Source organism: Somniosus microcephalus, chromosome 11 (assembly GCF_052327205.1).
Source record: "Somniosus microcephalus isolate GS21.2 chromosome 11, FLI_Smic_1.0, whole genome shotgun sequence".
Classification (NCBI taxonomy): Eukaryota; Metazoa; Chordata; class Chondrichthyes; order Squaliformes; family Somniosidae; genus Somniosus; species Somniosus microcephalus.
The window spans coordinates 101,529,350-101,540,703 of record NC_140997.1 but is presented as its reverse complement, the minus strand read 5'-3'; the positions used below and the strand labels follow the sequence as shown (position 1 = coordinate 101,540,703).

At 50.9% G+C, this 11,354-nt stretch overlaps 1 long non-coding RNA gene across 1 annotated transcript in view; it reads left to right on the top strand.

Annotated features, from left to right (window-relative positions):
• The first annotated feature begins 7,559 nt into the window (after positions 1–7,559).
• Positions 7,560–11,354, top strand: part of LOC147110802 (uncharacterized) — a 387,921-nt gene continuing 384,126 nt past the window's right edge. Inside the window, exon 1 of the long non-coding RNA XR_015080106.1 lies at positions 7,560–7,676. This is a non-coding gene — a long non-coding RNA (uncharacterized LOC147110802). The remainder of the gene's footprint in view (positions 7,677–11,354) is intronic.

Here is an 11,354-nt window from a genome sequence, read left to right as displayed (position 1 = left end):
GGGTGTAGCCCACTCGCTCCAGTCTACCTTGGACAGTACACCTGAACGTTCCAGACTCTCCAGCTCTGCTTCGACGGCTGGGCAGATCGCTTAAGGTACCGGTCTGGCCTTAAAAAATTTTGGGCTTGCGTTTTCTTCAATTTTAATCATCGCTGTCATGCCTTTTAGTGTTCCGCGTCCTTGCTGGAACACTTCTTTCGCTTCAGTCAGGATCTTTGACAGTCGCCCAGGTGTGACGTCATCATCCTTTTTGTCAGCCACAGTCAGTGCCTGTATGGAATGCCAATCCAGTTGTATTTTCCGGATCCATTCACGTCCCAGTAATGGTGGTCCTCCATCTTGCAATACATACAGGTCTTGTTTTGGTGTTTCCTTACCGTTATATGTAACGGTCACCCTTATTTTTCCTTTGGGGTAGACTTTTTGCCCCGTGTACGTCTTCAAAATATTTTTTATGTCTCTCAAAGGTATGTGTGAGAATAGCCACTTGTAGTCCCATCGGTTTATGACTGTTAGGGCTGATCCTGTGTCCAATTCCATCTTTACCTGGACTCCTGCTAACTTGAGAGTGACCCAAATGGTTCGGTGATCCTCCGTTGTGATCACATTATGCAGTTTCAGACAACTCAGTTCCCTGCTTTCAGAGTCGTTATCACTCTTTTGTTCATCTGAACTATTCTCCATCATCTTATGTACCTTCTTGTACTTTCCTTTGGTTGGTTTCTTATTGCTGGTTTTCTTTCCCGACCTGCAGACTCGTGCTATGTGTCCTACTTTTCCACACTGTCTGCACACTTTGGCCTAGAAATTGGGTTTTGGCGCAGCCAGGGCTTTAGCGCCGGAAGTTAGTGCCGGCGCTAAGTCCCCCTGCGCGCGCCAAAAATTCAGTAGCGCCGCGCCCAAACGGCTGCCGGCGCTACTGGAGGGTTTCAGCGCCTCCCAATGGGCGCTACCTGCCCCATTGCGGTGCTGTTCCGGCGCTGCGGCGCCCGATGCGGTGCGGCAGGCTGGGGAAGTGCAGGCCTCCTCCTTCCGTTAAGGAGGAGCTGCCTGCACCCGACCGCTGGCCGTTGACGGCTGAATAAAAATGAGCCCGGCACCTCGGAGAAGTGCCGGGCTCGCGGCCCACACGCATCTGTGCCGCGGAGGGGTCTTGGAGGAGTCCGGGGAGGGAGGTGCGGGCAGGCGGCCGCCGGGGAAGCGGCCAGCCGCCGCGCGACCTTAATGCGCCGGCGCTAACTTCAGCAAGGCACCTTTTACAGAACGTTGCTTGCGGCTGCCACGGGCGAGGCGGCCGCAACTCAATTTCGGAGTTCTGGCGGGTTACCACGGCAACCGGGACGCTGTGCACACCGATGATGTCATCGGTGCCGGCGCAGCGCTACCGGTGCAACGCCGCTTTAGGGCCCCACTCAATTTTTCAAATGGCCATAACTCTGGCGCTAGTCCCTCTAGCGCCTCAAAAGCGGCGCTAAGGCTAGTGAATTTCTAGGCCCCTGTCTTTGAACCAGCAATCATTCTGGTCGTGCGTTGTTCTGCCGCAGCGATATCACTTCTCTGTTCCATATGACATTTCGTTTGTGCTATATTCTTGCGGTCTCTGTTGTATCTCTGCAGCACCCCGTGCTGCTGCTTCATATGATACCGCAATGCTGAAAGCCTTTTCCAGCGTAAGGTCCTTTTCAGACAAAAGCCGTTTCTGGGTTCCTTCATTTTGAAGCCCACACACAAACTTGTCTCTTAAGGTATCTGCCAGTCCCGCTCCAAACTGGCAGTGTTTCGATAGTTTGCGCAGTTCTGTTAAATAATCAGCATTGCTTTCATCCTTATGCTGGTTCCGTTTGTGAAACTTGAATCTTTCTGCTATCAGCAGCGGTGTGGGGTTTAAATGTTCCTGTAGTATCGTTACTATGTCTTCAAAACTCTTTTCCATTGGCTTCGTTGGTGTTACTAGATTTCGTAACAAACCAAACGTCTTTCCACCCATTAAATTTAACAATACCGATGCTTTCTTGTCATCTGACGCCTCATTTGCCTTGCAGTTCACCTCTATTCGTTCGACATATGTAGTCCAATCTTCGACTTCATTGTCAAATGCGGTGATACAGCCACTCTTCGGCATTTTGGGTGTGGTTTAAAATGGCGTCTCCCAATGGCTTAAAATGGCATCTCCCGCACTTTCCTTCCTCCCCCGCTGCTGCCAACGCTGCTCCCGGCAGTTCTCATGGCAATGGCGGCGCCCTGTACGTTTCGCGCGCTTCTCCTGCGCTGCTGCCAATGCCGCTCTTGGCGGTCCTCGTGGCAATGGCAGCGCCTCGCGGGTTTCTGCGCATCTCTCTCTCCCTCTCTCCGACGCTGCTCGGCCCCTGAACACTGGCTGTGCCCTGTGCACTCTGCCCTCTCTCTCTCTCCCCCGTCGACGCTGCTCGGCCCTTTGCTGTGCCGCTCGGTCGGCTCTAGCCCGCCGCTGTCCAGGAAGGGTCTGCGCACTACCTGTTGCCAGCCCGTTTCGCTGGACCACCTCGACTGGAAAGCCAAGCCTGGCTCTCGACAGCCTCCTCCGCAATTCTCGAGTCTCTGCTGGATGACTGGGCGGTTGCCCATGGTCGACGCCCGAGTCTCTGGCCTTGACCTCCAATCCACTGATCTCCAGGAATGAATCCCCGGGAGGTGATGCAGAGTTGCAGGTAGGTTCGAACCTGCCTCGTCGCCAATGTTACGTCCGTGTATAATGAGACACAGACTGCGGAGAACGGTACAATAGGTGTTTACTCAACGTGGCTCAGACTGCAACTGATCTGTACAGATTACTACTCAGGGCTACATACAGGTGTGGTCACTGCCGGTACTACAGTATACATGAGCTGTAAAAGATAGTTCCCCACTTAAAGGTATATACATTACAATATCCTTTCTCCCTATTGTGTTTATTGAGCTTCCCCTTAAATGGATCTATACTATTTGCCTCAACCACTCCCTGTGGTAACGAGTTCCACATTCTCACCACTCTCTGGGTAAAGAAGTTTCTCCTGAATTCCCTATTGGATTTCTTAGTGACTGTCTTTTATTGATGGCCCCTAGTTTTGGTTTCCCCCACAAGTGGAAACATCTTCTCTACGTCTCTCGTATCGAACTCCTTCATCATTTTAAAGACCTCTATCAGGTCACCCCTCAGCCTTCTTTTTTCTGGAGAAAAGAGCCCCAGCCTGTTCAATCATTCCTGATAGGTATAACCTCTCAGTTCTTGTAAATCTTTTTTGCATCTTCACCAGTGCCTCTGTATCAATCAAAGTGGCTATGTTATTAGTAAAGAAAGAAAGATGTTTAGTAATAACCGACCATATAAAGATTAATGTTCAGGGACTTTGCATCCACTGCATATTAAATGCAGTTTAGCACATCAGATACTTTTCTCTAGCTTGCGTGGGGTAATGGTTAAACTGCTGTAAATTGACAATGTATCATTGCTTCTGCTCACTTATCCATTTACTGTTTAATAAGTTTTTTGGTAGTTTACAGCCCCTGCGTTAGTCCAGTGAGGTACTTGTTCTATCACCTCCCAGAGTCAAGAAAGATCATGCAAGGGTACTTGATATATCCGGCAGAGGCGGGCGATCTAATTCAAGTCATTAACAGGTAGTTGTCAGACACTTAAAAGCATTTTTCAACCTACTTTTTGAATTTCCCTGGCTGTCCACAGGATTCACGCAGCTCGGGAACCACATCTGTCAGCCTGAGGCGGGAGTTGAGTGGCCATTGCTCCAGCTGATTAGAAGACAGCATGGAATGTAATATAAAAGCTCCCACCTCACAGCTGATCATTTTCATCAGGCAGAAGCTGTTGTTGGCTGCATTGCCAGCACAGGTTTAACTTTCTGCAGGCTGCAAGGGCTTCCAGCAAAGACGCCATCCAGTCACATCTCATTATTCCAACCTATCACTCCATTGACAGTTTGCTCCTCTGATCACTACTTGACCTGCCATCATTTCTATCAGCATGGGTGCTGTTTATACTGTGTCATCTTGGTCCTCAGAATCGGAACATGATGAGCCCCAACAGCAGCAGCACCAGGCAAACCAGCAGCACTAACAACAACACCACCAACCTTCTCCTCAACCACCTGATGCTGCACAGGATGAGGGCAACAGCGCAGGGCTGCACTGCACCGGAGGCGATACCCCTAACACAGGGTATGCAGAGGATGAGCTTCCTCAACATGACTGAGCAGCGGTGCCAAAGGAGGCTCCATCTATTGCACCAGGTCGTCACAGACATTTGTAGCATGCTGGAGCAAGACCTGCAGCCCAGAGGAGCGGGTGAACATGCCTTACCAGTGGCTGTCACAGTCACAGCACCCTCAACTTCTTTGCCTCAGGCTCCTTCCAGGGATCTGCAGCATACATTTGCAGCATCTCGCAGTCAGTTGCCCACAGATGCATCACACAGGTCACCGATGCCCTGTTTGACAAGTCAGCCAATTATATCAACTTTGTCACTGATGAAGCCAGTGTTACCGAGCGGGTGCTCGGTTTTGTCACTCTGGCTGCCTTCCCACGGGTGCAGGGCATCATCGACTGCACACATGTGGCCATCAGGGCACCCCATCACCACCCAGGAGTCTTTGTCAACCGCAAGGGCTTCCACTCCCTCAATGTGCACCTCATCTGCAACTATAGGAAGATCATCATGCATGTGTGTGCCAAATTCCCTGGCAGCAGCCATGACTCTTTCATCCTGCGCCAGTCCACCCTCCCTCAGCTCTGCATTCCTCCAAACAGACTTTGCGGCTGGCTGCTTGGAGACAAGGGCTATCCACTGAAGATGTGGCTCATGACACCCTTGAGGAGGCTAAGTGCTGAGGCCCAGGAGAGATATAATGAAAGCCACATTTGTACCAGATGTGTCATAGAGTAGACAATAGGCATGCTGACAATGTTCTTCAGATGCCTTGACAGTTCTGAAGGAGCCATTCAGAATGCACCAGCCGGGGTCTCCAGAATCATCGTGGTCATCTATGCCCTGTACAACATAGCACAGCAGCAAGGATTAGCGCTGCATGAGGAGCAAGGCACTGGGCGCACAGCCTCTTCAGAGGAGGAGGAGGAGCAGGAGGAGCATCAGCAGGAAGATGAGGAGGAGCAGGAGCTGGAGGAACCTGTGGTCCAGATCCCACCAGCACCCGAGCACATTGCTGCCTGGGAGTCCAGGGATGGCCTCATCATGGCCAGATTTACTTAACTTTATGCGGTACACCCATATGGCTGCCACATGCTGCACCAGGTTGGCACCACCCCACAGCAACACCATAAACCATCCCTACAATGACCAAGCCATTCCTTTCACACTGACCACCATTGCTGGAGGTAACATAATGTCTCACCATTCACTGCAACTCACTAAGTCACTTCCAAAGGTGCACACAAACTTGTCCATGACCAGAAAGTGGTGAAAATAAAGATTTATCTGTGACATCACAGTAACGTAAACTTTACAGAAACATTTAATAAAATACCCAAGTGGCTACCCTTGTGAATCAACTTGTGTTTCATCTTTCTCTTACGCGTGCTTCTACGAGGTGCTACCCCTGTGGCTTCAGCAGAGGTAGAGGTAGCCTGCTCACTTTCCTGCTGTGACTGCACAGACCCTTTTGGCAGACGTCTTCTAGGTTTTAGAGCCTGCGATGGCCCCGCCAAAGTCTACTCCTACTGTGGCTGTGCAGGGGCAGACTCGGCCATCACGATCCAAGGAGGTATCTGGGACTCTGACTGGGGTGGTAGGGGGCAATGGGGGAGAAGTGTGAGCACTTTGAGAAGAGCCCTCACTTCAATGTTCCCTCTCACCATCATCCCTCTCATGGGCCACCTGCACTTCCCTGCTAGAAAGGAGCTGGAGAGCACCTTGCTGCACAGCAGTGGGGCCATGAGGACCCATGTCTACGCTGACAACACTCCTAGAGAGGAGGTCTATGAGCCTCTGCCATCTGTTGTCCATAGAGACGATGTGCTCCTGTGAGTGGCGCATTAGCTGCTCCATGTAGGTGGCCATCCTATCCATGGAAGAGCCTACAGTCGCCATCGCCTGTGACATGGTGGTGCTCATGTTGGAGATGGATTCCTCCATTCTCTGAACATTTGCAGACATCGCGGTCGCAAAACGTGTCAAAGCCTTCTGCACTTCTTGCTGCACCTCCAGGATTGCCCTCTTCCTGGATGGCTCCCGAGGCTCAGCATCTGCATGCAGCTGAGCAGAGGTGGGAGCGTCCTGTGCCCTCTGGCGAGGAGTCTCCACTGCTGTCCCTGTCTCCACCATCTGCTCTTGCTCACTTGTGAGTTGTGAGACACCAGGTGACAACATTACTCTAACTCGCGTTGGACCCACCGATGTGTGCGTATCTGCGCTGGTGCTGGGTGCGCTCATGTCTGGTGATGGTGCGCCCTCAGAGGCTGGAGGCTCCTCTGAGGAGTCATCTTCCTCTTCCTCCTGGACAGTGGCGGGGGAAGCTCTTGATGGACCTGTGGGAGAGTAAAGAGATGAGTTGATATGTCATATGGGTACAGATACCATTATGCACATGATGAACATTCAGTGGCCGCTGACATCAGTCCCCATATGTGTGACTGCTGTATGCCATGTGGCTGTATGAGATGTAATTCTGTCACCAGGTTGCTGAGATGTCCCCTTCTCACTGTCTCCCACCTCCAGCTGCTCGGCGACTCCAGAGACTTCCAAGGCAGCCTCCTCTGCTGATGGTAGAGTGGCCAATGATGGAGGGCCACCTCTGGTTCTCTCCCTCTTATTGTGGGCTCTCTTTTCCTACAAGGAGGGAAAGAAGAGAAGGTTGAGTGAGAGTGATGGCATGAGTGTAAGGAATGGATGGGTTAGATCATTAGAGGGAGACTATGATGGAGTGGGGTGGGATGCCAATGCCAAGTGGCCTCCTTGTGTATGGTTAGTTGCTGTGATTGTATTAGGATGTGGGTGAGCGTGAGGGGTGGTTAGTCAGATGGGGATGTGATAATGTAGATAGAGAGAGGGATGGGTGGACGCTCAAGGTGTGTTGGTGTGAGTAAGGATGTGCAGGAGTAGGCTTGGGAAGGCAGAGTGATGGGGATGTGATGAGAGGCACAGCAGGATGAAGTTGAGTGTGGCTTTGTACTCACCATTCCTGATCTAATGAGATCATTGAAATGTACCGGCACTGCACCCAGGTCCTCCTCACAACCTCCTTGCTGTTCACCTCCTCTGCTATCTCCAGCCAGGCTCGTTTAGTCTCCTGGGGAGGTCTCTTGTGCCCATCAGAAGGGAAGAGGACCTGCCTGCGTGTTCTTGCTCCCTCCACAGGCATATGGAGGGACTCATTGGAGAACCTGGGTGCAGCCCTCAGCCTCTGTGCAGCCATCTCTCCAACTGTTTGGAGCAATCAAAACCTCCTGTGTGCTACCTGCACACTCCTCAATGAACCTTCAAATGCAATGTGACCACGGCCCCTTTAAATATCCCAGCTGGAAATGCATCATCGGTGATGTCATCAGACCCGCACCATTTAATAGGACCGGGTAACACGCAGGGCGGCCTTAATAGGCCCCATTGACGGAAAGTCGATCTCAGGAGCGGCATAGTATGAAGAACAGGGTCACAACCCGCCACGGCGACCGCCAGCACCTAACCCGTCTAGGTATGGAAAATTATGGCCAGTGTTTTTGTGTGTCTGTGTGAGTGTGTATGTGTGAGTGTGTTTGTCTGTGTGCGTATGTCTGTGGGTGAGTGTCTGTGTGTGTGAGTGTGTGTGTGAGTGTGTGAGTGAGTGTGCATGTGTGTAGGCAAATGTAAACCCTTGAAAATTCAGTAAGATTGAAAAGACAATGGGCTAAAAATTCAGTGGCGCCCCGTTTGGGGAGCCAGTCTCGCCTGGGCGCCGGAAGTCCCGCCCTGGAAGGAGCCACGAGCGCCAGCATGATATTCAGTTTCAGCGCCCCAAACGGAAGCGAGGCGCTGCTCGAGGTGCCCCGCATCCATCTTGGGGCACTGCAACTGAATATCGCAGCGCAACGTGCCGCAGCGCCACACGCTGCGGCACAGCGTGCTGCGGTACTGCAGGCCTTCCTCCCCCTCTTAAAGGGGAGGGGCCTGCTGCAGCACGATCAGAGATCGCGAGTGCCGACAAAAGAGCCCGGCACCAAGGAGAAGTGCCGGGCTCTTGGGACACAGCCGGCACTACCCGGGGTTGGGGGGGGGGGAACTCAGGAGGCCGGGGACGGCAGTGCAGAGAGGTGCTGGCAGGCGGCCAACAACAAAAATGGCCACCCCGCACCTCTCCTTTAATTTGCGCCTCTACCGCCGCAGGTAGGCCCCCCTGAACTGGTCACAAATTGCGACCGGTGCTACAGGGGGGAGTGCGACCAAATATCGTGTTCGGGCGGTAGCGGGGTGCTGCGCATACCGATGACATCATCGGTGGCGGCGCAGCGCTACTGGCTAACGCCGCCATTATCGCTCCGCTAAATTTCACGGGAGGCGTGGCCAGTGGTGCTAAAACCACTAAGTGCCCTCTTTGGGCGCTAACTGGTGGCGCAGCTCACCGAATTTCTAGGCCAATCAGCTTATAGGAGTGGACTCTGCTTCATTTCATTTGATCCCAATTCCATACACACAAATGTGATAAGGATTGTGTGTCCCTGTTGCACATGTTCCTGTGTGGGCTGTTACATCATTTGTAATGAGGACATTGAGGAGCCAACATGAATTAATAAGTACAAACAAGTGGAAGGTGGAATGACTGGGTTGTGCCGTGAGTTAACACACTGTTCTTTCACCTCAGGGAACTGGGTTAGGTTAGATATTAGATTCTTCAGTATATTACGTTGATGATATGTGCTGGTGTACTCGAGATACTTGTCAGAGCTGTGTCATTGGAGGATTTGGGTTTAAGCGTTCCCTTCTCTGCTGATAAAGTCATTGGGGGTAAAGGGGGGGCATGGGGCTTCCCTTTATGAGGCGTGCATTAAAGGAGTAAGAGTCATAGGTCGCATCTCTCGAGGCCAATTCTAGCATCCCTACCACCAATGCAGCTGAGATCAAGTAAAGAATTTCAACAGCGCCTTTCTCGACCTCAGGATGACTCAAAGCGCTTTACAGCCAATGAAGTACTGTTGAAGTGGAGTCACTGTTGTAATGTGGGAAACACGGCATACAATTTGCGCACAGCAAGCTCCCACAAACAGCAATGTGATAATGACCAGATCATCTGTTTTTGTGATGTTGATAGAGGGATAAATATTGGCCAGGACACCGGGGAGAACTCCCTTGTCCTTCTTCGAAATAGTGCCTTGGGATCTTTTGTGTCCACCTGAGAGCAGACTGGGCCTCAGCGTCTCAACCAAAAGACAGCACCTCCGACAGTGCAGCACTCCCTCAGCACTGCACTGGAATGTCAGCCTGGATTTTCTGTTCAAGTCTCTCGAACGAGACTTGAACCCATGACCTCTGATTCAGAGGTGAGAGTGTTGTCCACTGAGCCACGCTGACTAGCTCAGTCTAGATGAAACATTCCAGGTCAGTATGACTCAGTTCGGCACAGCATTTACTCACGAAGTTAGCTGCCTGCAAAATTCCAATCACTGACCTACGGTGACAAAACCTTTGCCTGCCTTTCAACACGGCAGCACGGTGGCATAGTGGTTAGCACTGTTGCCTCACAGCGCCAGGGACCCGGGTTCGAATCCGGCCTCGGGCGACTGTCTGTGTGGAGTTTGCATATTCTCCCCGTGTTTGCGTGGGTTTCCTCCGGGTGCTCCGGTTTCCTCCCACAGTCCAAAGATGTGCAGGTTAGGTTGATTGGCTATGATAAATTGACCCTTAGTGTTAGGGGGATTAAATACGTGGGGTTACAGGATAGGGTGGGATATGTGTTGGTGTAGGGGTTACTGGGATCGGGTGGGATATGTGTCGGTGCAGGCTCGATGGGCCGAAATGGCCTCTATCTGCACTGTGGGGTTTCTGTGATTCTGTGATTCTGTGAAGACGTGCCTTTAACAGAGGTGTTCAAAATTATGAGGGGTTTTGATAGAGTAAATGAGCAGAAACTGTTTCCAGTGGCAGGCTGGTCAGTAACTAGAGGACACAGATTTAAAATAATTGACAAAAGAACCAGGGGGCAGATGAGGAGAAATGCTTTTGCGCAGTGAGTTGTTATGATCTGGAATGCGCTGCCTGAAAGGGTGGTGGAAGCAGATTCAATAGTGACTTTCAAAAGGGAATTGGATAAATACTTGAAAAATAAAAACTTGCAGGGCTATGGGGAAAGAGCAGGGGAGTGGGACTAATTGGAGAGCTCTTTCAAAGAGCCAGCACAGGCACGATGGGCCGAATGGCCTCCTGTGCTGTATGATTCCTTAAGAGAAATTAAGGGTTAAAATAACTCAAAGCTCTAGCTTTAATCTGTGCGTGGGGAAATTCTGCGGGACCTTCTTCAGAGGCTGTTCCTTCCTTTCCCAATGCATAGCTCTGTTTGAACTCAATGAATAAAAAACGCAGCCCTAGGACTATCAAGAGTTGTCGTGTTCCATCAGGCAGATATCGAAGATAAATTAAAGAGGCAAAGGGAAGCCGTGAGGACTAATTATTAATAGAGCAATCTGCTCCATAGCAAATGAATTGTAAATAATCATATCATTATGCTGTCACTGTTAATTGCTTTGGATAGTCTTTCAGTTCTAATTCAATTTTACTAATTCAGGTCCTGGAACCATAATACATTAAATGTGCAACCCCTCTATATTTCATTTCTACTCCAAACATTCGTACTCACCCCGTGTAACTTCTGTGAGCCTATGAATTCTTTCAATTATGTGCCGAAGACTTGAATACGTTCAATAACTCCAGAGACTTGAGCACATAATCCAGGCTGACATTCCCAGTGCAGTACTGAGGGAGTGCTGCATTGTCAGAGATGCCGTCTTTCAAATGAGACATTAAACCGAGGCCCCGTCTGCCCTCTCAGGTGGACGTAAAAAATGCCATGGCAATATTTCGAAGAACAGCAGGGGAGTTCTTCCAGGTGTCCTGGCCAATATTTATCCCTCAATCAAAATAACTACAACAGATTATCTGGCCATTAGTACATTGTTGTTTGTGGGACCTTGCTGTGCACTGCCGCATATCGTACATTACAGGGTGTAACTGAACCCTGACACGGTGTGTAACTGAACCCTGACACGGTGTGTAACTGAACCCTGACAATGTGTGTAGCTGAACCCTGACACGGTCTGTAACTGAACCCCGACACGGTCTGTAACTGAACCCCGATACGGTGTGTAACTGAACCCCGACACGGTGTGTAACTGAACCCTGACAC